At 34.6% G+C, this 24728-nt stretch overlaps 1 protein-coding gene across 2 annotated transcripts in view; it reads left to right on the forward strand.

The window, feature by feature from the left end:
• ZC3H12B (zinc finger CCCH-type containing 12B) overlaps positions 1-24728 on the forward strand; it is a 405422-nt gene that overhangs the window by 225109 nt on the left and 155585 nt on the right. For both annotated transcript variants that reach the window (XM_001914851.5, XM_070257265.1), the window contains exons 2-3: positions 9714-9912; positions 11248-11353. The gene's annotated coding sequence lies outside the window, so the exon portion shown is untranslated. The remainder of the gene's footprint in view (positions 1-9713; positions 9913-11247; positions 11354-24728) is intronic.

A 24728-nucleotide genomic window follows, 5' to 3' on the forward strand; every position in this document is an offset into this window, starting at 1 on the left:
TACCTCAATTTAAAAATACTTTATTGCCGAGGCTGGCCCTGTGGTCTAGAGGTTAAGTTCAGTGCACTTTGCTTTGACAGCCTAGTTCGTGGGTTTGGATCTTGGGCACAGACCTACACCTCTCATCAGACGTGCTGTGATGGTGACCCACATATAAAATAGAGGGAGATTGACACAGATGTTAGCTCAGGGTTAATCTTCAGCAAAAAGAAAAAAAAAATTATTGCTAAAAACTGCAAATGTTGTTGAAAAAATGGTGCCAATAGACTTGTTCAACATAGAGTTGTCACAAGCCTTCAATTTTTAAAAAATGCAATATCTGTGAAGTGCAATAGAGCACAATAAAACTAGGTATGCCTGTATTTGCAAATCATATGTCTTAAAAGGGTCTGCTATCCAGAATATATAAAATACTCTTACAACTTAACAACAAAAAGACAAACAACCCAATTAAATTATAGGAAAAAATTAGAATAGACATTTCTTGAAAAAAGGCATACAATTGACCAACAAGCATATGAAAAGATGCTTAACATCATTAGCCATTAGGGAAATGAAAACAAAACCACAATGAAATACCACTTTTTGACTGCTAGGAGAGCTATAATTTGAAAAAACAACATGTTGGCAAGAATTTGGAGAAATTAGAAACCTCATCCATTGCTTCTGGGAATGTAAAACAGATCAACCGCTGTGGAAAACAATTTGGCAGTTCCACAAAGAACTAAACATAGAATTACTATATGATCCAGTACTTCCCTTCATAAGTATAGACGCAAAATTAAAATCAGTTGTTCAAAAACATTGTATACACATGTTCATAGGAGCATTGTTTATAATAGTCATGAAGTAGAAACAATCCAAATGTTCATTGGTTAATAAATTGATAAATAAAATATGGTACACCCAAACAATGAAAAAATGTTTGGCAATAAAAACGAATCCAGTACTGGTACATACTACAACATGGATGAACCTTAAAACTTTATGCTGAGTGAAAGTAGCCAGTCACAAAAGACTACATATTATGTGATTCAATTTTTAAGAAATGTCCAGAATAAGCAAATCTATAGAAACAGAAAATAATTTGTAGTTGCCTAGAGTGAAGTAGGTGCAGCAGTGGGAGAATGGGTACTAACTGCTAATGGGGATGGGATATCTTTCTTTCTAAACAACATAGAATTTTACACTTTAAATGGGTGAATTGTCTGGTATGTGGATTGTATATTAACAAAGATATTAATTTTTTGTAGAAATAGGATGAATTACCAGTGCATGCAACAACATGGATGAATCTACAAATAATTATTCTGAGCAAAAGAAAGCAAAGAAGTGCACATAGTGTATAAATCTATTTTTATAAAATTCTAGAAAACTTAATCTACTTTATAGTGACTGAAAACAGAGCAGCTGTTTCCTGAGGACAGAGGTAGCGGTAGGGAAAAATTACAAAGGGGTGTAATGAAGATGGTAATAATTAATATGTTCATCATCTTGGTTTTTGTTTTGATTTCATGGATATATACATATGTAAAAACTGGCCTACTTTTTTACCTAGTCACGTATTTCTTTGAGTTTAAAGACAATAAGCAAACTCTCTCAGCATGCACAAATTCATGGAGCATAATATCTTTGAGAAATTCTAGAAAAAACTACTTCAAGGTGAAATCAAGCCAAATATGGTATGCATAGAAGTAAACTAAGGATTTGAGAACTAATATATAAATGACTGAATATGAGCATTGAACATTTTTAAATTAACTAAACAAATGTGAAAATTACTGTTTAAAGAAATGAATGAAAATCTTGTAAAACTTGGAAACCTAAAAATAGTAATATAGGTAACCAAAATCAGGAGATGGGTGAAGGGCAGTAGTAGTAAATGTAAGAATGTTAATATCCTTATCATTCAAGCCAGGGATTAATTAATAATGTCTGAAATTAAGACATGATACTTTTAAGGAAAATACATAAAACAATCCCCTTAAATAGAATTATTTTACATGCTTATCTATTTATCCATCAATCCATCCATCTTCCATTGACACTATTTACATATATACATAGAGAGATTCCTGCAATGATAGTATTTCTGGGTGGTTGGATATAGAGTGATTCCTTCAGTTTCTTGTACTTTATTGTTTGAATTTCTATAATTAATAAGTATCATTTTTACAAAATCAATAAAACAACTCAGCTTATAAAACAAGACTCCAAGGTTTCTAGCTTGAAAGAGCAGAAGAGTAAAGGTGTTAGAAAGGAAAGCTGATAGATTGTTTAGCTTTTGCGTCCTTTAAAAAAGTTCTAGTTATTTCCTGTAAAGGTATTGACTGTTGCTTAGAGTGGATGTGAACTCACTATTCAGTTTTATTTTCTGGAAGAGGATGTGGCATTTTACAAGAGTGCTGAAGGTAGAGATGGAAGGAAGGATACCTTCGCTAAGGTGAACTCAGGAGATTTGCAGGGAGGAAATGGGATGATTTAACAGAAGAATCAAAATGGAAAGTGGCAAGACTCCTCGAGTGTGTAACTTTCTGTGTTCCTGCAAAAGAGTAAACAACTCCATTGGGGATTCATAATTTTTCACTTTTAATTCTCAGTTATTTATTAAGTACTTAAAATGTAAGGATAGGCGCAATCCTTTGTTTGTTACTTCTCATGACTTTCTAATTAGAGTACAAATAATTCCTTATCATTTAAAATCTCTTTGGACACACACATATAGACCAACAGACTAGAATAGAAAGCCCAGAAATAAACCCTTACATATATGGTCAAATGATTATCAATAAGGGTGCCAAGATCATTCAATGGGGAAAGGACAGTGTTTTCAATAAATGGTGCTGGATATCCACAAAGAAAAGAATACAATTAGACCCTCACCTAATACCATGTACAAAAATTAACTAAAAATGGATGAAAAACCTAAGTGAAAGACCTAAAACTATAAAACTCTTAGAAGAAAACATAGTGGAAATTTGGACTTAGCAATAATTTCTTAGATATGACACCAAAAGCACAAGCAATAAAAGTAAAAATTGACAAATTGGACTTCATCAAAATAAAAACTTTCATTCATCAACAGACACTATCAACAGAATAAAAAGACAACCCATAGAATGGGAGAAAATAATTGCAAATCACATATCTGATAAGAGATTAATATTCAGAATTCATAGAGAACTCCTACAACTCAACAACACAGTAAGTAAATAACCCAATTCAAAAATGGGCAAAGGACTTGAATAGACATTTATCCAAAGAAGATATTCAAATGGCCAAGCAATACATGAAAATATGTTCAATGTCACTAATTATTAGGGAGACACAAATCAAAACCACAATGAGATATCACTTCATACCCATTAGGATGGCTATTATCAAAAAATAAAAAGAACAGAAAAAAAGAAAATAACACATATTGATGAGAATGTGGATAAATTAAAACCCTTGTGCATTGCTGGTGGGGATGAAAAATGGTACATTATGGAAAATGATATGGCAGTTCTCCCAAAACATTAAATATAGAATTACTGTATGATTCCACAATTCTACTCCTAGGTATATACTCAAAAGAATTGAAAGCAAGGGCTCAAACAGATACTTGTCTATCAATGTTCATAGCAGCACCATCCACAATAGCCAAAAGATGGATACAATCCAACTGTCCATTGGTGGAAGTATGGATAAATAAAATATGATATATACATTCAATGGAATTTTGTTCAGCACTAAAAAGGAAGGAAATCACAGAATGATGTCAGCAAGATGGTGGTATAGAAGTTTCCAGTGCTCTTCTTCTGACAGAAACATTGATTTGAACAATGATCCATGTACAAAAATACCTTCACAAGAACTAAGGATTCCACATGAGAGATTACAGCACCTGGATGGAGCACAGAAATAAGAAAATCTGCATTGAAGAGGATAGAAAGGATGGTTTCATATTACCCCCACACCCCTTCACCAAGTCCAGGCAGCCCAATGGAAAGAGAGATGCACTCCCCACAGGGGAATGAGAGTGAAGTGAGCATTTGACTTCACTGCAGAACCTAGCACCAAGCCCAACCCAGTGAATTGCAGTGCCATGCTGGCCCTGCAGCCACAGGCACCCATGGACCCAGCCTCCAGGCCCACCCTAGGATCATGTCAGTCCCTGCTGTCCCAGGCTACTAGCTTGCATCAATACCAGGTCTGCCCCTGTGGACTCAACCTACAGGCCATCTCCTGCAGACCGAGACTCCAGGCCAGCTCCCATGAACCTAGGCTCTAGGCTGGCTCCCAGGGCCCCAGGCTCCTGACTTGCCACAAGCTGCAGGCTGGTACCCATATTCCCAGACTCCTGGCCTGACTCAGGGACAGGAAAATCCCCATAGCCTCAAGCTCCATACTGGCCTCTACAGTCCCAATATTCAGGCCTGCACCAATGCCAGGCCAACTCCCATGGACCCAGTCCCCAGGCTGGCCCCTGTAGACTCAGGCACCTGGTCGTCTGACCTAATGTCAGTTCAGCCTCCATGACACCAGGCTTCAGGCTGGCATTTGTGGCCCAAGGCTCCAGACCAGCCCCTGAAGTCCTAGGCTTCATCCCCACACCAGCACTAGGCCAGCCCCTGTGGCACCAGGTGCAAGGCCAGTGCACAGACTCTCCAGGACAGCCCCTGCATCCCCAACCTCCTGGCTCACACCATTGCCATACTTGCCCCTGTGGACCCAGCTTCCAGTAGAACAAGGTTCCATGCCCGCTCCAGTAGACCCAGAGCCCAGGCTTGCCCCAGTAGACCCCAACACCAGGCCTGCCACTATGGAACCATGATTCAGGACTGCTGCCATGGACTGAAACTCAAGGCCCACTTCAGCATCAGGCTGGCCCAGGATCTAAGCACCCCCTCGGGTCCTAGGCTTCAGGCTCAACACCACAGTTCCACACTAGGCCTGCCTTTGTGGGTGCAAGCACCAAGCCTGTCCCCAGTGGACCCTGGCACCAGGCCAGCCCCTGTGGACCCAGGCTCCAGGCCCACCCCTGTGAACAAAGGCACTAGTCCTGTCCCCACAGACTCAGTTTCCAGGCCCACTCCAGTGGTCCCTGGTGCCTAGTCAATTCCCATGGATCAAGGATTCAGGCCCACCCAGGCAGACCCAGGTCCCAGGCCCAACACCACAAACTCAAGCACCAGGCCTGCCAGTGGGCTCAGGTGATAGGACCAACTTCATGGACCCAGGCTCCAGGATCACCTCTGCAGACTCAGGCACTAGATCTGACCACCTACTGACCCAAACACAAGACTGGCCAGGCCAAGGATTCCAGCATCAAGCCCACCTACAGACACCACAAGGTGGCCCACCCAGAATCTGGTCAGGGTGACTGGTGAAGGCCTTTACCTGCCAAAGTGAGTCGGTAAAGACTAGGAGAGGTGCCTACATCTTGAAATATTCTGACACTAACACAAAGCCATATGGATCATAAATAATTAAAGAAACACAACACCACCAAAACTGATCAATAAAACAAGAATAACCAACCCTATAGAAATGGAGATCTACTAACTGCCTGACAAAAAATTCAAAATAATCCTCTTAAAGAAGCCCAGTGAGCCTCAGAAAAATACAGATAGATGACTAAATGAAATCACGAGAACAATACATGAACAAAATGTGAAGTTTAACAAAGAGGAACCATAGAAAAGAATAAAACAGAAATTTCTGGAGCTGAAAAACACAATGATGGAACTGAAAAATTTTTACACAGCTTCAGCAGAAAGCTTGATCAAGCAGAAGGAAGAATCAGTGAGCTCAAAGACAGATCATTTGAAATTACCCAGTTAGAAGAACAAAAAGAAAAAAGAATAAAGAAAGCCTGTGGGACTTATGAGATACCATAAACAGAAAGAGTATATGCATTATGGGAGTCCCAGAAGGAGCAGAGAAAGAGAAACAGGGAAGAAAACTTATTTAAAGAAATAATGACAGAAAACTTCCCTAATCTGGAAATGGAAATGAACATCCAGATTCATAAGGCCCAAAGAACTCCAAATAGATGAAATACAAAGAGATATTAACCAAGAAATATAATCAATTTCTCAATAGGCAAAAGCAAGGGGAGAATTTTGAAAACAGCAAGAGTAAAGCAACTTGTCATAAACAAAGGAACCCCGATAAGATTATCATGAGATTTTTCAACAGAAATCTTGCAGGCCAGCAGAGACAGATGATATATTCAAAGTGCCAAAAGAAAAAAAAACTGCCAACCAAGAAACTACAGCTGCCAAGACTGCGTTCAGAAATGAAAGAGAGAGAATAACTTTCCCAGACAAAGAAAAAATGTGTAATTTCATCACCACTAGACCTGCCTTACAAGAAATACTAAAGAGAGTTATTCAAGTTGAAATGAAAGGATGCTAACAACATGAAAACATGTGAAAGTATAAAACTCGCTGTCAAGGTAAGGATATAGTCAAATTCAGAATACTCTAATACTGTAATGGTGGTGAGTAAATCACCTTTTACTCTGGTATAAAAGTTAAAACCCAAAAGTATTAAAAATAACTATAGCTACAATGTTTTTTAATGTATATAACGTATATGAAAGATGTAAATTGTGACAACAATAACAAAATATGAGAGGAGGGGAAGTTAAAGTGTAGAGTTTTGTATGTAGTTGATTTTAAGCTGTTATCTATCATCTTAAAATAGAATGTTATAACTATAACATGTTTTATGTTAGCCTCATTTTAACCACAAATTTCAAACGACCTGGAAAAGATAAACATAACATAAAGAGAAAGGTACCATTCCAAAAAGTAAATCAAAGAGGAACACAGCTAGTGAAGAAGAAACAAAATAATGTCAAAACAATTGGAAAAAAGATTAACAAAATGACAGTAGTAAATCCTTACTTATCAATAATTACTTTAAATATAAATGGATTAAATTATCCAATCAAAATACACAAGGTTACTAATTGAAATGAAAACAAGATCCAACAATAGTCTGCCCACAAGAGACTCTGTTTAAGGACACAAGTAGGTTGAAATAGAAAAAGATATTTCATGCAAATAATGACCAAAGAGAGCATGGGTGGCTATATTTATATCAGACAAAATAGACTTTAAGTTAAAAACTGTCAAAAGAGTTAAATAATGTTACTATTTTATGATAAAGGGGTTAATTCATAAACAAGATGTAAATATTGTAAATATAAATGCACCCAATATCAGTGCACCTAAATATTTAAAGGAAATGTTCCAGGACTGAAGGGAGAAATAGCAATACAATAATAGTGGAGGATCCAACTTCAACAATGGATTTATCATCTAGACAGAAAATCAATAAGGAAACAGCAGATTTGAACAACAAAGAATGAAGAAAACCTATGGGACTTATGAGATATCATAAACAGAAACAATATATGCATTATAGGAGTCCCAGAAGGAGCAGAGAAAGAGAAAAGGGGCAAAAATCTTATTTAAAGAAATAATGAAGATTCAATATAGAACATTTATTCAATGTAGAAGATTCATTCAATATAGAATAGACCTAAAAGATATATACAGATCATTCCATCCAACAGTAGTAGAATATGCATTCTTCTCAAGTGCACTTGGGATATGCCCCAGAAGAGATCAAAAGAAAAATAAAAAATTATCTTGAGACAAATGAAAGTGGAAACCCAATATGCCAAAACTTATGTGATGTGTTAGAAGCAGTTTTGAGAGTAAGTTTATAGCAATAAATGCCTATATGATGAAAAAGAACCATCTCAAATGAACAACCTAACTTTAAACCCCAAGGACCAGAAAAACTAAACTTAAAGTTGGCAGAAAAAAAGGCAATTATAAAGATCAGAGCAGAAATACATGAAATAGAAACTAGAAAAATCAATGAAAATAAGGGTCGGGTTTTGAAAAGATAAAATTGGCAAAGCTTTATAAAGTTAGACTAAGAAAAAAGAGAGAAGACTCAGATAAATAAAATTAGAAATGAAAACAGACATTATATCTGATACTAAAGAATTACAAGGGATCATACGAAACTACTATGAATGTGTATATGCCAACAAATTGGATAACATATAAAAAATGATATGCTCCTAGAAATATACAACCTATTTTTCAAGAATTAATTATAGAAAAATAGAAACTCTGAACAGACCAATAAAGAGTAAGGAGATTTAATCAGCAATCAAAAATCTCCCAATAAATAAAATCCCAGCAGATGATGACTTTACTCTTGAATTCTACCAAACATTTAAAGGGGAATTAACACCAATAAAAGTACTTCTTAAACTCTTCCAAAAATTGAAGAGGAGGGAAGACTTCCAAACTCATTTTAAAGGTCAGAATTATTCTCATACCAAAGCCAAACAAAGACACTACAGGAAAAGAAAATTACAGGCCAAAACTCTTATAAACATTGGTGCAAAAATCCTCAACAAAAGACTAGCAAACCGAATACAATAGTACATTAATAACATCATACATCATGATCAATGGTGGGATTTATCCCTGGGATGCAAGGATGGCTCAACATACACAAATCAGTAAATGTGATATACCACATGATAAGAATGAAGGATAAAAATCAGATGATCAACTCAATCAATTCAGAAAAAGCATTTGACAAAATTCAACATCCATTTATGATAAAAGCTCTCAACAAAGTGGGTATAAAGGGAACGTACTTCAACATAATAAGGGTCATATATGACTAGCCCACAACTAACATCATACTCAATAGTGTAAAGCTGAAAACTTTTCCTCTAACACCAGGAACAAGACAAGAATCCCCACTCTCACAACTTCTATTCAGTGTAGTAGTGGAATTTTAACCAGAGCAATTAGGTGAGAAAAATAACTAAAAGTCATCCAAATCCAAATCGAAGTAAAATTGTCTCTCTTTGTAGATGACATGATCTCATAGATAAAAATCCCCAAATACTCCTCCCAAAAAACTGCTACAATAAACTTGTTCAGTAAAGTTGCAGGATACAAAATCAACATGCAAAGTTCAGTTATATTTCTATACATTAACAACAAACTATTTGAAAAAGAAATTATGAAAACAATTCCATTTACAATAGCATAAAAACAATAAAATAGGAATCAGTTTAACCAAGGAAATGAAAGATCTGTACCCTGAAAACTATAAAACATTGATGAAGGAAATTGAAGAAGACACAAACAAGTGGAAAGATATCCTGTGTTGATGGATCAGAAGAATTAATATTGTTTAAATGCCCATACTATTAAAAATAATCTATGAATCAATGCAATCTCTACTAAATTCCAATGGGATTTTTGACAGAAATATTTTTAAAAATCCTAAAATTTATGTGGAGCCACAAAAGACTACAAAAAGCCAAAGCAACCTTGAGAAAAAAACAACATGACTATAGTTAACACTGCTGTATGGATATTTGAAAGTTGCTACAACTAAATCCTAAAAGTTCTCATCACAAGGGAAAAACATCTTTTTGGTAACTAAATTAGGTGATGGATGTTAACTTATTGTGGTAATCATTTCTCAATATATGTAGATCAAGTCGTTATTCTGTACACTTAAACTTACACAGTGGGGTATGTCACTTATATCTCAATTAAAAAAATTAAAAGTAAAATTATCTTATGATCCATCAATCCCACTGCTGTGTATGTATCCAAATGAAATCAAATTAGTATCTTGAAGAGATATCTGCACTTTCATGTTTATTGCAGCTTATTCACAATAGCCAGGATATGGAAACAACTCAAGTGTCTGTTGACAGATGAATGGATAAAGAAGATTTGGTGTATATATATATACAATGGAATACTATTCAGCCATGAGAAAGAAGGAAATCCTGTCATTTGCAACAACCTGGATGATCCTGGAGGATGTTATGCTAAGTGAAATAAGGCAGACAGAGAAAGTCAGGTACTATATGATCTCACTTACATGTAGAATCTATAAAAAAAATTAAAAAGTTGAACTCATAGAAGCAAATATTAGACTGGTGGTTACTACAGACTGGGAGGAGGTAGGGGAACTGGAAAGATGTTGGTCAAAGGGTGCAAAGTTGTGGTTATGTAGGATCATTAAGTCTAGTGAACTAATGTACAGAAATGATGATTATATTTAATAATACTATGTTGAATACTGGAAATATGCTAAGAGAGTAGATTCCAGATGATCTCATCACAAAAAATGGTAACTATGTGAGATATATTAGACTGTAGTAATCATTTCACTGTGGATATGTATATCAAATAATCATGTTGTACACCTTAAATATATACAATTCTTATTTAAAAATATATCACTTTTTAAAACAAAGAATGAAATTCTGATACATGTTACAATATGGATGAACTTTGAAGAAAATAAGCTAAGTGAAATCAGCCAGACCCAAAAAGACAGATATTGTATGATTCTACTTATATGAGGTACACAGAGGAGTCAAATTCATAGGGACAGAAGTAGAATGGTGGTTACCAAGGGTTGAGGAAGAGATGAATGGAGAGTTATTGTTTAATGGACACAGAGTTTCAGTATGGAATGGTGAAAAGTTTCTGGAAATGAATAGTGTTGATAGTTTCACAATAATGTGAATGTACTTAATGTGACTGAACTGTACTCTTAAAAATGATTAAAATGAGAGCCAATCCTGATTTCCTAGTGGTTAAAGTTCAGCACACTCTGCCTCAGTGGCCCAGGTTCAGTTCCTGGGTGCAGAACCACAGCACTCATCAGTCAGTAGCCATGCTGTGGCAGCGGCTTACATTGAAGAACTAGAAGGACTTACAAGTAGGATATACAGCTATGTACTACGGCTTTGGGGAGAAAGAGAGAGAAAAAAAAGAGGAAGATTTGCAGCAGATGTTAGCTCAGGGTGAATCTTTCCCAGAAAAAAAAACTGTATTAGAAAAAAAACAATTAAAATAGTAATTTTTGTTGTATATATTTTTCCACAATAAAAATAGTAAAATTAGAAGTCTCTTAGGAAACTTAAGTCAACAGTGGTTGAAATCTTCAAAAATATCAGTATCAGTGCATAGTAAAATTCTTAGTATAAGAGTGGGGTGTTTTGTATACCAAAATATGACAAATTTGTTCAATGTGATCATAATAACTGAAATATTTTTTAAAATAATAGAATAACTGCTTTTAACCTACTTATAAAAATATTCCAAGTTTACAGATAACTTGTTTGATATTTCTAGATGTTCTTCATTCTCTGAGGTAAACATTTTTTTTTTTTACAAAATACAGGTATTTTCAACACTTGCTCTCTTCTGAATCATGTTTTCTGTCCTATCATTCAGTCGTGACTCTCCCGAAAAGAAGTTTTTAGGCAAGAAGGCCTGATTGCTAAGCAGTGAGTATCAAAAGCTTTAACTCTTAAATTTATAAGGTATATTTTTCATTATTTAAATTATAATAATAATCCAATACAATCAAAATTCTAATTTGACAGCATGAGCCTGTGTTTGAAAGCTTGAGTTCAAATTTGAATAAGTGGAAACAGTTTTTTCAATGTCTTTTGATGATTTAATATATAAAGTTTATGGATACAAATTATTTCAGGAATTATTCAGTAGAGTGTCCTGAATATGCTTGGCATTTTCCTTCATTGTAGGTATGTATGTTTAAAAATACTGTCTTCACCTTTCTGTCACCTCATGAATAGGTTTTCTGGATCTGTAAGATTGTTACAATAATACTTACCCTTTTTATGTAATTTATAATTTATATAATTTTCATATTCATCATCTAGTTTTATTTCAACCTCACAACACCTAAGGAAGGCAGGGAAGTTTTTCTGACCTCTTTTTGTTTACTGAGAGACCTGAACCTTAAAGGGGTTAACCTGCTTAGGATCTATGGATTGTTAGGGAGTTAAGATCTTCCAGCCTGGCCTTTTTCTATTATAAATGAGTAAGCTGAGGCCCAAAGAAGTCACAGAGCTGAAGAAGTCATTTCCTTGGTAACATAGTTATTTATTGCAGGTCTGGGACTAGAATATGTCTCCTAAATCCTAGTCTAACATGCTTGACAGAACCCAAATGCTGTCTCTAAATAGTAGTTGTAGATTAGAAAGTGCTTCTACTTTATTAATTTCCTAAAAATCTTCTGTATTGAAGAAGTTAAGTAGATCAGAACATATACAAACTTTAGTTTTAAACTACTTAACTTAGTACATAAGAACAAATATTCATTCAGCAAACATTTACTGAGTGCGTAATATGTATCAGAACAATACTAAATGCCATGGATAAAAGATAAATAAGACACTGCCCCATTCTAAATATAAACTCCACATTTACAATTTAGTGGGTAGGTAAACACATAAATAACTGTAGAGCTCTGTATTAGTTTTCTATTGCTGTGTAAGTAATTAGCACAAATTTAGCAGCTTAAAACAGCACACATGTATTATCTTACAGTTTCCATGGGTCAGGAATCTGGCCATAGCTTAGCAGAGTGCTCTGCTTAAGGTCTCACAAGGCTGCAATCAAGCTGTCTGCTGGGGCTGTGGTCTCTTCTGAGGCTCAGCACCCTCTTCTAAGCTTATGTGATTGTTAGCAGAGTTAATTTCTTTGCACCTGTAGAACTCATGGAAGATTGCTTCTTCAAAACCAGCAGGAAGGAATGTCTTTGATCCTTTAAGTCTCTGACCTCTAGATCCTATTTTAAAGAACACCTGATTAGGTAAGGCCCACCCAGAGTGTCTCTCTTTTAATTAACTCAAAGTCAACTGATTAGGGACTTTAGAGATATCTGAAAATATCCCTTCACTTTTGCCATATGATATAAACTAATCATGGGAAGGGCATACATCATATTCACTGGACCTGTCCACAATCAAGAAAAGGGGATTATACTGGACATTTACACCAGGGGGTGCATAAATCTGGGAGCCAACTTACAATTCTGCCTACCACAGTTGCAATCAACTTAAAAATTGACTTTAACTCTAATAAAGTTTATTTAACACAAGTTTATTTTTGAGTAATAGCTTTACTTTTGAGTCTTAAATGTATCAATGAAACTCAGCAAATTTTATGTTTAAATTTTATTGTTTTAATTACAAAGGACTGTAGAAATACACTTTTACAAAAATTCAGGCATTAAGGATAAAGGTAAAGTTTCCTACACCATCACCCACAATTCTAGTCCCTTCCCCAGAGGAAACCACTGTTAATAGTTTAGTGTATATCGTTTCAGACTTTTACTCATGCGTTTTTAAATGCATGTATACCTGTAAAAATGTATATTATCATTTTATGCATTAGTAGTATATGACTAAGATCATACTGAAAATATCATTTTCCATTTTGTCTTTTACACAGCAATATGTCTTTATTTTGTCTATCCAGCACAGATAATTTTACTTAATTATTTTTAAACTATTACTTAATTTTCCATAACATGGAGATACCATAGTTGATTTTTCCATTTCCCATTGTGGACTTTTGGTTTGTAATTTTTCACAATATCAAGTACTGCTCCAGTGAGTATCATTTTGTAGGATTGCTTTTGCTTATGTTTCAGTGTTTCCCTAAGGTAGATAGCATTAAGTGAAACTGTTGGGTCATAGGAATGCACTTATATTTTTTCTACACTGTACTAAGTTAATCAGTATTCATATCCACTCCTTTTTGTGTTCTTGGACTGTGGTCTCATTTTTATTTTTATAACTCAAATGGGCATAGCTTGGTATGATTAATCACCCTTGTCAATTCAAACACTTCCCTCATTTTGTGCATATCTTTGCATATCCCTTTTATTTGTCATCTCCTGTCTTATTCACTTTTCCCACCTTCTTTTGAGCACATTCCCCCATGTATTATATAAATAGTTTCCTTTGTATATTTACTTACATAATCACAAAACATACCATTTTATTTTGCTATTTAAAATTATGTAAACAATATTTGCTGTACTTATTCTTTTGCACTCAATAACTTTTTGTTTTATTGAGGTATAATTTATATATACTGATATTTGCCCATTTTAGGTATACAGTTCTATGAATTATAAAAAAGCACACAGTGGTGCAATGGCCACCATAATCAAGGTGTAAATTAGTTATGTCACTTCCAAAAGTGTCCTCATGCCACTTTGTATTCATCTCATCACTTTACCCCCATCCCCTAGCAACCACCAATCTTTTCTCCAGTACTACAATTTTGTCCTTTCCAGAATGTCATATAACTGGAAGCATATAGGGTGCAGTTTTTTGAGTCTGGCTTCTTTTACTTTGGCTCATGCTTTTGTGATTCACTTGTGTTGTTTCAAGTATTAGTAGTTTATTCTTCCTTTTTATTGATGAGTAGTATTTTATTGTGTGGATATATCCCAATTTGTTTCTCTATTCACCAATTGAGGGACATTTGGACTATTTCTAAATTTTGGTGATTATGAGGAAAGCTGCTGTAATCATCCACATATAGAGTTTTATAAGGATAAGTGTGTTCATTTCTCTTAGGTAAATATCTAGGAGTAGGATTGTAGGATTATGAGGTAAGTGTATGTTGAACTTTATAAAAATACTTCCAAACTGTTTTCTAAAATGACTGAACCATTTCATATTCACAACAGCAATGTGTGAGAGTTCCAGTTATTCTGCATTCTTGCCAAACTCTAATTATATCAGTGCTTTGTATTTTAGCCACTCTAATAGTGATGCAACGGAATTTCATTGAATTCTTGTTTGCATTTCCCTAAACATCAGTGATGTTGAACATCTTTTTGTGAGCTTAATTTCCATTTGCATATCTTCTTTGGTAAATTGTTCACAACTTTTGCTCATTTTTCAATGCTGTTTTCTTTTTTATTATTGCATTTTGAGAGTTCTGTATATAGTCTAAGTACAAAAACTTTATGAGACATGTGTTCTGCACATTTTTGCCCCAGTTCATGGATTGTTATTTCATTTTCATAGCAGTGTATTGCAAAGAGCAGGAGGGTTTCTTTTTACTAGACTTTTTTTAGAGCAGTTTTAAGGTTACATAAAAATTCTGTAAAAATGTAGAGAGTTCTCTTAAAATACCTAGGAATAAATTTAAACAAGGTGGTAAAAGACCTATACACTGAAAACCATAAGACATTATTGAAAGAAATCAAAGAAGACATAAACAAATGGAAAAATATTCCATGCTCACAGATTAGATGAATAAACATAGTTAAAATGTCCATATTACCTAAAGCAATCTACATATTCAGTGTAATCCCAATGACGTTCTTCATGAAAATAGAAGAATCCTAAAATTTATGTGGAACAACAAAAGGCCCCAAACAGCCAAAGCCATCCTGAGAAAAAAGAACAAAGCTGGAGGCATCACAATACCTGACTTCAAAATACACTACAAAGCTCTAGTAATTGAGACACCATGGTACTGGCAGAAAAAGTGACACCCAGATCAATGGAACAGAATTGAGAGCCCAGAAATAAAACGACATGTCTATGGACAGCTAATCTTTAACAAAGGAACCAAGAACATACAATGGAGAAAGGAAAGTCTCTTCAATAAATGGTGTTGGGAAAACTGGACAGCCACATGCTAAAGAATGAAAGTAGACTATTATCTTACAGCATACACAAAGAGTAATTCAAAATTGATTAAAGCCTTGAATGAAAGACCTGAAACCAGAAAACTCCTAGAAGAAAATATAGGTAGTATACTCTTTGACATCAGTCTTAGCAGTATCTTTTCAAATACCATGTCTTTTCAGGCAAAGGAAACATAAGAAAAAATAAACAAATGGAACTGCATCAGATTAAAATGCTTCTGCAAGACAAAGGAAACCATCACAAAAAGGAAAAGACAACCCACCATCTGGGAGAAAATATTTGCAAATCATATATCTGGCAAAGGATTAATTTCCAAAACATAAAGAACTCATACAACTCAAGAACAAAATAAGAAAACAATTAAAAAATGGGCAGAGGAGGGGGCTGACCCTGTAGCATAGTGGTTGAGTTCGGCATGCTCTGCTTTGACAGCCCAGGTTCACAGGTTCAGATCTCGGGTGTGGACCTCCACCACTCGTCAGTCATGCTGTGGTGGGGACCCACATATAACGTGGAGTAAGATTGGTACAGATCTTAGCTCAGGCCTAATGTTCTTCAAGGGAAAAAAGAGGAAGATTGGCAACAGATACTAGCTCAGGGCGAATCTTCCTCAGAAAAAAAATTGGCCGAAGATATGAACAGACATTTTTCCAAAGAAGATATACAGATGGCCAACAGGCATATGAAAAGATGTTCAACATCACTAATCATTAAGGAAATGCAAATCAAAACTACAATAAGATATCACCTCACGCTAGTCAGAATGGCTATAATTAACAATACAAGAAATAAATGTTGCAGAGGATATGGAGAAAAGGGAACCCTCATACACTGCTGGTGGGAATGCAAAATGGTGCAGCCATTATGAAAAATAGTCTGGAGATTTCTCAAAAATGTAAAAATAGGCATGCTATATATTTCAGCTATCCCACTACTGGGTATTTATCCAAAGAACATGAAATCAATAGTTCAAAGAGACTTATGCATCCCTATGTTCACTGCAGCATTATTCAAAATAGCCAAGATGTAGAAGCAACCCAAGCACCCATCAATAGATGAATGGATAAAGAAGATCTGGTGTGTATGTATATATTGGAACACTACTCAGCCATAAAAAGGACAAAATCGTCCAATTTGCAACAACATGGATGGACCTTAAGGGTATTATTTTAAGTGAAATGAGTCAGACAGAGAAACATAACACCACATGGTTTCACTCATATGTGGAAGATAAACACATAGATACAGAGAACAGATTAGTGGTTATCAGAGGAGACTTGACTAGGGGGAGGGTAGAAGGGATAAAAGGGCACATATGTATGGTGACTGATAAAAACTAGACTATTGCTGGTGAACATGATTCAGTCTACACAAAAACTAAAATATAATAATGTACACCTGAACTTTACACAATGTTATAAGCCAGTATGTCCTCAATAAATATGTTTTAAAAATACAAAGTTCTCATACATCTCCTGTCCCTGCACATAGTTCTTTCTATTTTTAATGTGGTTCATTTGTAATAATTAATTTTAAAATATTTATACATTATTAATTGCTCTGAAGTCTCTACTTCAGGCTAGGATTCTCTCTTTGTGTTATACAATTCTGTGGGTTTTGACAAATGTCATCTACCAGTACAGTATCATGCAGAAGAGTTTGACTGTCCTAAAACACCCCTTGGCCCACCTATTCATCCCTCTCCCCTTTCTCCTGAGCCCTGGCAATCACTGATCTTTTCCCTGTCTGCAATTTCCTTTTCCAGAATGACATATAGTTGGATTCATCCATTATGTAGCTTTTTCAGACTGGCTTCTTTGACTAAGCAAAATGCTTTTAAGGTTCCTCCATGTCTTTTTGTAGCTCACTTATTTTTATCACTAAGTAATACTCCATTTTATGCATGTACAAGTTGTTCTTAAAATTAACCTGTTGAAAGACATCTTGGTTGCTTCCAAGTTTTGGCAATTATGAAAAAAGTAGCTAGAAACATTTGTATACAAATTTTTGTGTGGATATAAGTTTTTGACTTATTTGAGTAAATACCTAACAATGGGATTCCTGGATCATATGGTAAGCCTATGTTTGGCTTTGTAAGAAACTGACAGTCTTCCAAATTTGGCTCTACCATTTTGCATTCATACCATCAATGAATGAGAGTTACTCTTGCTCCACATCCTTGCTAGCATTTGGCGTTTTCCGTGTTTTGCATTTTAGACATTCTAATAAGTGTGTAGTGGTATCTCGTTGTTGCTTCAAATTGGCAGTTCCCTAATGATGTATAATGCTGACCATATATCTGACCATGATCAGCTTATTTGCCATCTATATATCTTCTTGATGCAGTGTCCAGATCTTTTGACCATTTTGTAGTTAGGTTGTTTGTTTTTTGGTTGATTACTTTTGAGTTCTTTCTATATTTTGAATACCAGTCCTTTATCATATATGAGATTTGCAAAATTTTTCTCAGTATGTGACTTGTTTTTTCATTTTATTAACAGTATCTATCACAGAGCACAAGTTTGTAATTTTATTGAAGTCCAACCTTAAATTTTCTCTTTCATAGATCATGTTATTGCTATCATATCCAAAAAGTCATTGCATGGTTCATGGTCACCTAGGTATTCTCCTATTACCTTCTAGAAGTTGTATAGTTTTGTGTTTACACTTACGTCTATGATGCAGTTTTAGTTAATTTTTGTGAAAGGTGTAAGGTCTGTGTCTTGATTCATTTCTTTGCATGCTGATGTCCACTTATTCTAGCACCACTTGTTAAACAGACTTTTCCACTGACATTTCTTTTCTTCATTGAACTACCTTTGCTCTTTTGTTAATGACCAATGAACTATATTTATGTGAGTGTATTTTGGGGCTTTCTATTGTATTCCATTGAAATATTTGTCTGTTCTATTTCCAATACCACACTGTTCTGATCACTGTAGTTTTTTGTAAGTCTTGAGGTTGGGTAGTGTCAGTTCTCCAACTTTATTCTTTTTCAGTATTGTATTGGGATTATGTGTCTTTTGACTTTCAACATAAACTGTAGACTCCGTTTGTCCATCAATGGACCCATCAATGGATGAATTGATAAGCAAAATGTCATCTATCCATTAAGTGGAATGTTATTCAAACATTAAACAGGAATAAAATACTGATACATACTACAACATGTACAAACCTTGAAAACCTTATGTTAAATAAAAGAAGCCAGACACAAAAGGTCTGGTATGATTCTATTTTTATGGAAATTCTAGAATAGGCCAATCCATAGAGACAGAAAGGAAATTAGTGATTAGTTAGGGCTGGCAGGACACAGCAATGGGGATTGACTACTTAATGTGTATGGAATTGCATTTTTAGGTAATAAACTGTTGTGGGATTAGATGGTGGTATGGTTGCACAACATTGTGAATGTATTAAGAGTCACTAAATTGTATACTTTGAAGTAGCTAAAATGGTGAATTTTAGGTTACGTTAGTTTTACCTCAATTAAAAACATGGCTTTGGGGTAAGGTTAATATTATTGCATGGAGTAGCAGAGCTTTAGAAAAGGCTGAGTACACATAAAGAAACTCTTTATTTTATTTTTTTAAAGATTTTATTTTTTCCTTTTTCTCCCCAAAGCCCCCCCCCATACATAGTTGTATATTCTTCGTTGTGGGTCCTTCTAGTTGTGGCATGTGGGACGCTGCCTCAGCGTGGTTTGATGAGCAGTGCCATGTCCGCGCCCAGGATTCGAACCAAGGAAACACTGGGCCGCCTGCAGCGGAGCACGCAAACTTAACCACTCTGCCACAGGGCCAGCGCCAAGAAACTCTTCATTTTTAATAAAAATAAGTGTGGTTTTAATGTGCTATAACTACGTATCTGAATTTACTTCTCTTTGCAAAATATAACGTGGTAACAAAAGTATTTAATGAAACCAAAGTATTTACCTATGTTTTATTGTGAATAGATAAAAGTTGAAGACAAGTTGAAGGACAATATTCTTATTATTCTTGTTCTATGTTTGAGATGTTTGCCTAATCCATATTGAGAACACTGAATTGAACTATTTTTTTAATTTTAATTAAAGATATTTTAAGTATTTTTTGATATTTTTCTTTGGAGATTTCCTTATGTAATAGAACCACATTTACCTTTTTAAAATGTGTAAATGTCTTTTAAGGTAGATGGAGTTTAAGAGATGAGATGAGTGATTACTATGGTAAGTAAAACATAATAAAAAATAAATATGTTGGTAGTATAGAAATATAATCCATTTTAACCCCCAAATCAGGTTACAACCTATTAGTTACGGAGTGGATTTCCTCATTTAAATAACATCCACTTGTATTTCAGTAGTAATTCAGGGATACTCTAATGCATCTTTTGTGCCCTCGAATTTTCATTAATTTAAAGAACTATATAAACATTTTCAATGCAGCTCATAAGTCAAATTTTGAGAACATTATGTAGAATTTAGCATCAAGGAAACTAAAGAATACAGAAAATATTGCCACATTCTCCTTCATCTGTGGTAATCCTTTTTCTGTCTTTTTCCCACTTTCTATACCCTGAATTAAGCTCTATCTTTTTAGTCATTTATTTAACATCCATCTACTAAGCCCTTAAACTATATGATGCTTTATGGTAACTATTTGGGATACAGAGATAAATAAGATCCAGGGCAATTTTCCAACATTCTTTTCTTTCTCCTCTCTTTCTTCTTTAGCAATATCTTTTATTCCATGACTTTAATAACCATCTATATGTGACAGACATTCACTAGGTCTGATCTTTTTCCCAAACCCCAGGACATTTCCAGTCTTGTATTTCCAATTTCCTGATTGATATCTTTCTGGATGTTTCATTGACACCACAGATTATACATACCTAAAGTGGAATTTATCCTTTATTCCATGATAAATTTTTAAATTTTAAGTTTAACTTTTTAAATTGTAGTAAAATGTACATAATATCAAATTTACTATTTTAACCATTTTTAAGTGTATAGTTCAGTGGCATTATGTTCACATTGTTTTGCAACTGTCAACACTATCCATTTCCAGAACTTTTTCATCATTCCATATTGAAACTCTGTACCCATTAAACTATAATTCCTCATTCCCCTTTCCCCCAACCCTTGATAACCATTGCTCTACTTTCTGTCCCTGTGAGTTTGACTACTTTAGGTACATCATATCATACAATATTTGTCCTTTTCAGTATGGCTGATTTCACTTAGCTTACTGTCTTCAGAGTTCACCCATGTTGTAGCATGTATCAGGATTTCATTCCTTTTTAAGATTGAATAATATTTTGCCTGCAAAATAATATCTAATAATAATAAAAGTAATAATTGAGTAATAATATGTCTACAACATTTTGTTTATCTACTCATTGATTAACACTTAGATTGCTTCCTTCCACTTTTTGGCTATTGCGAATAATGCTGCTATCAATATTGGTTTACAAGTATATTTTTGAGTCCCTGCTTTCAACTTTTGGGTATATACCTAGAAGTAAAATTATTGAATCATATAGTAATTCTATATTTAATTTTGAGGGGAATCACCATCCCAGTTTCCATAATACACCATTTTACATTCCCAAATGTACAAGGATTTCAATTTCTCCACATCCTCATCAACACTTACTTTGTTTTATTTTTTTATAGTAGCCATCCTAATGGGTGTGAAGTGGTATTTCATTGTGGTTTTGATTTGCATTTCTCTAATGGTTAGTGATATTGAGCATCATGTGCTTATTGGTCATTTGTGTATCTTCTTTGGGAAAATGTTCAAGTCCTTTGCCCATTCTTTTATATAGGTTGTTTGGTTTTTATGCTGTTGTTGAGTTGTAGGAGTTCTCTATATTTTCTGGATATTAATCCCTTATCAGATATGCAAGTTGCAAATATTTTCTCCCATTCTATGGGTTGCCTTCTCACTCTGTTAATAGTGTCCCTTGATGCAGAATTTTGATGAAATTCAATTTATTTGTTCTTTTGTTGCCTGTGCTTTTAGTGTCATAGTCAAGAAGTTAGTGCCAAATCAAACGTCATGAAGCCTTTCCCCTATGTTTCTTTCTAAGAGTTTTATAGTTTTAGGCATTACTTTTAGGTCTTTGACTCACTTTGAGTTAAATGTTGTATATGGTATAAGGCAAGGACCTATGCTCATTCTTTTCATATAGATAACCAGTTTTTCCAGCTCCATTTCTTGAAAAGACTATCTTTTTCTCATTGAATGATTTTTGCTTCCTTGACAAAAATCATTTGACCACATATACAAGGGTTTATTTCTGGGCTCTTTATTTTATTCCATTTATCTATATGTCTGTCTTTTTGCCAATAACACAGCATTTGATTACTGAAGCTTTGTAATAAGTTTTGAAATCAGGAAGTGTGAGACATAGAACTCTGTTTTGTGTTTTCAAGATTATTTTGGCTATTAGAGTCCCTTGAGTGTCTATATGAATTTTAGGATATTTTTCTATTTCTGCAAAAAAAAATGCCCATGGAATTTTGATAGAGATTGCATTAAATGTGCAGACTGCTTTGGGTAGTATTGACTTCTTAACAATATTAAGTCTTCTAATCCATGAATCCAAGATGTACTTCTATTTATTTGTGTCTTCTCTAATTTTTTCAAGAATATTTTAGAGTTTTCAATGTACAAGTTTTACAATGCCTTGGTCAAGTTTATTCCTAACTATTTATATCTTTTGATGCTATTGTAAATGAAATAGTTTTCTTAATATCAGTTTTGGTTTGTTTATTGCTACTGTATAGAAACACAACTGATTTTTGGCTTTTTTGTGTGTCTCTTTTAATTTTATGCCTCATAACAATGCTGAATTCATGTATTAGCTCTAGTCAAGATTATTTTTGTGGATTCTTTAGGGTTTTCTACATGTAAGATCATGTTACATGAAAACATATGTAGTGTTTTACTTCTTTTCCAATTTGGATGTCATTTATTTCTTTTTCTTGCCTAACTGCTCTGGTTGGGACTCCCAAAACAACGTTGAATAGCTATGGGAAAATCAGACATCCTAGTCTTGTTCTTGATCATAGAGGAAAAGCTTTCAGTCTTTCACCATTGAGTATCATGTTAGTTGCAGGTTTTTCATAATTCTCTTTATAGTGTTAAGGAAGTTTCATTATATCACTGGTTTTCTGAGCGTTTTTATCATGAAAGGGTGCTGGGTTTCTTCAAATGCCTTTTCTGTGTTGAGATGATCTTGTGGTTTTTTCCCCTTCATTCTATTATTGTAATTTATTATTTTGACTGATTTTTTTATGTTGAAGAAATCTTAAATTCCTGGGATAAATCCCGCTTGATCATGGTGTATAATCATTTTGGTATGCTGCAGGCTTCAGTTTGCTAGTATTTTTTTCAGCACTTTTTTGCACCTATCTTTGTAAGGGATGTTATTCCATAATCTTCTTTCTTGTGGGGCCTTTGTCTATCTTTTTTATCAGGGTAATTCTTGTCTGATAGAATGAATTAGGAAGTATTCTATCCTCTTCTTTTTTTGGAAGAGTTTGAGAAATATTGGGGTTAACTCTTCTTTAAATGTTTGGCAGAATTCAACAGTGATCTCATTTGGACCTAGGCTTTTCTTTGTTGAGCAGTTTTTAGTTACTGATTCAGTCTCTTTGTTATAGATCTGTTCGTATTTTCTATTTCTTCTTGAGTCAGCTTAGGTAGTTAGCATGTTTTAGCAATTTGCCAATTTCAACTAGATTATCAAATTAGTTGGTGTATAGTTGTTCATATCCTCTTACTCTTTTTATTGTGTCTGGTCAATACTAATGTCCCCACTTTCATTTCTGATTTTAGTAGTTTGAATCTTCTTTCTACGTTTCTTTGTCAATCTAGCTAAAGGTTTGTCACTTTTGTTGACCTTTTCAAAAGACCAAATTTTACTGTCATTCATTCTCTGTATTGTTTTTATATTCTCTGTTTTATTTATTTCTACTCTATTATTTCCTTTATTCTACTAGCTCAGGTTTAGTTTGCTATCCTTTTTCTAGTTCTTTAGGTGTAAATTTAGGTTATTGAATCACAATCTTTCTCTTTTTGTGTGTGTGAGGGAGATTGGCCCTGAGCTAACATCTATTGCCACTCTTCCTCTTTTTGCTTGAGGAAGATGGTCCCTGAGCTAACATCCATGCCAATCTTCCTCTACTGTGTATATGGGATGTCACCACAGCATGGCTTGATGAGCCATGAGTAGGTCTATGCCCAGGATCAAAAACTGCAAACCCTGGGCCACCAAAGTGGACTGCGTGAACTTAACTATTATGCCACCTGGCCGACCCCACTTTTTTCTTTTTCTTTTTTTTTTTGAGGAAGATTAGCCATGAGCTAACATCTGCCATCAATCCTCCTCTTTTTTGCTGAGGAAGACTGTCCTTGAGCAAACGTCCATGCGCATCTTCCTCTATTTTATATGTGGGATGCCTACCACAGCATGGCTCAACAAGCAGTGCGTCGATCCGCACCCAGGATCTGGACCGGCAAACCCCGGGCTGCTGAAGCAGAAGGTGTGAACTTAACTGCTGTGCCACTAGGCCAGCCCCTCTTTCTTCTTTTTTAATGTAGGAGATTACATTTATAAATTTCCTTCTGAGCACTGCTTTCACTGCATCCCATAAGTTTTATGCTCAGCTTTAGTTTTCACTCCTCTCAAAGTATTTTGTAATTTTCCTTTTCATTTCTTCTTTGTCATATTGGTTATTTAATAGTATGTTGTTTAATTTCCATATATTTGTGAATTTCCCAGTTTTCCTTCTATTATTTGTTTCTAGTTTCATTTCATTGAGTTCTGAGAAAATATTTTGTATGATCTTAATCTTGTAAATTTGATTTCCTGAGATTTGTTTTATGCCTACCATATGGTGTATCACAGAGAATGTTCCATGTGCACATAAGAATGTATATTCTACTGTTTTTTGTCAAATGTTTTATATATATTTGTTTAATTGGTTTATAGTGTTGTTCAAGTCTTCCATTTTCTTATCAGCCTTCTGTCTAGTTCTATCCATTAGGGAAAGTTGTCTATGAAGTCTTCAAATATGATGTTATAAAACTGTGTTTCTCCTCTCAATTATGTTAGGTTTTGCTTCATATATTTTGGAGACTCTCATCCTAGATGCACATATGTTTATAATTATGATCTATTA

This window comes from Equus caballus, chromosome X, assembly GCF_041296265.1.
Source record: "Equus caballus isolate H_3958 breed thoroughbred chromosome X, TB-T2T, whole genome shotgun sequence".
Taxonomy (NCBI): Eukaryota; Metazoa; Chordata; class Mammalia; order Perissodactyla; family Equidae; genus Equus; species Equus caballus.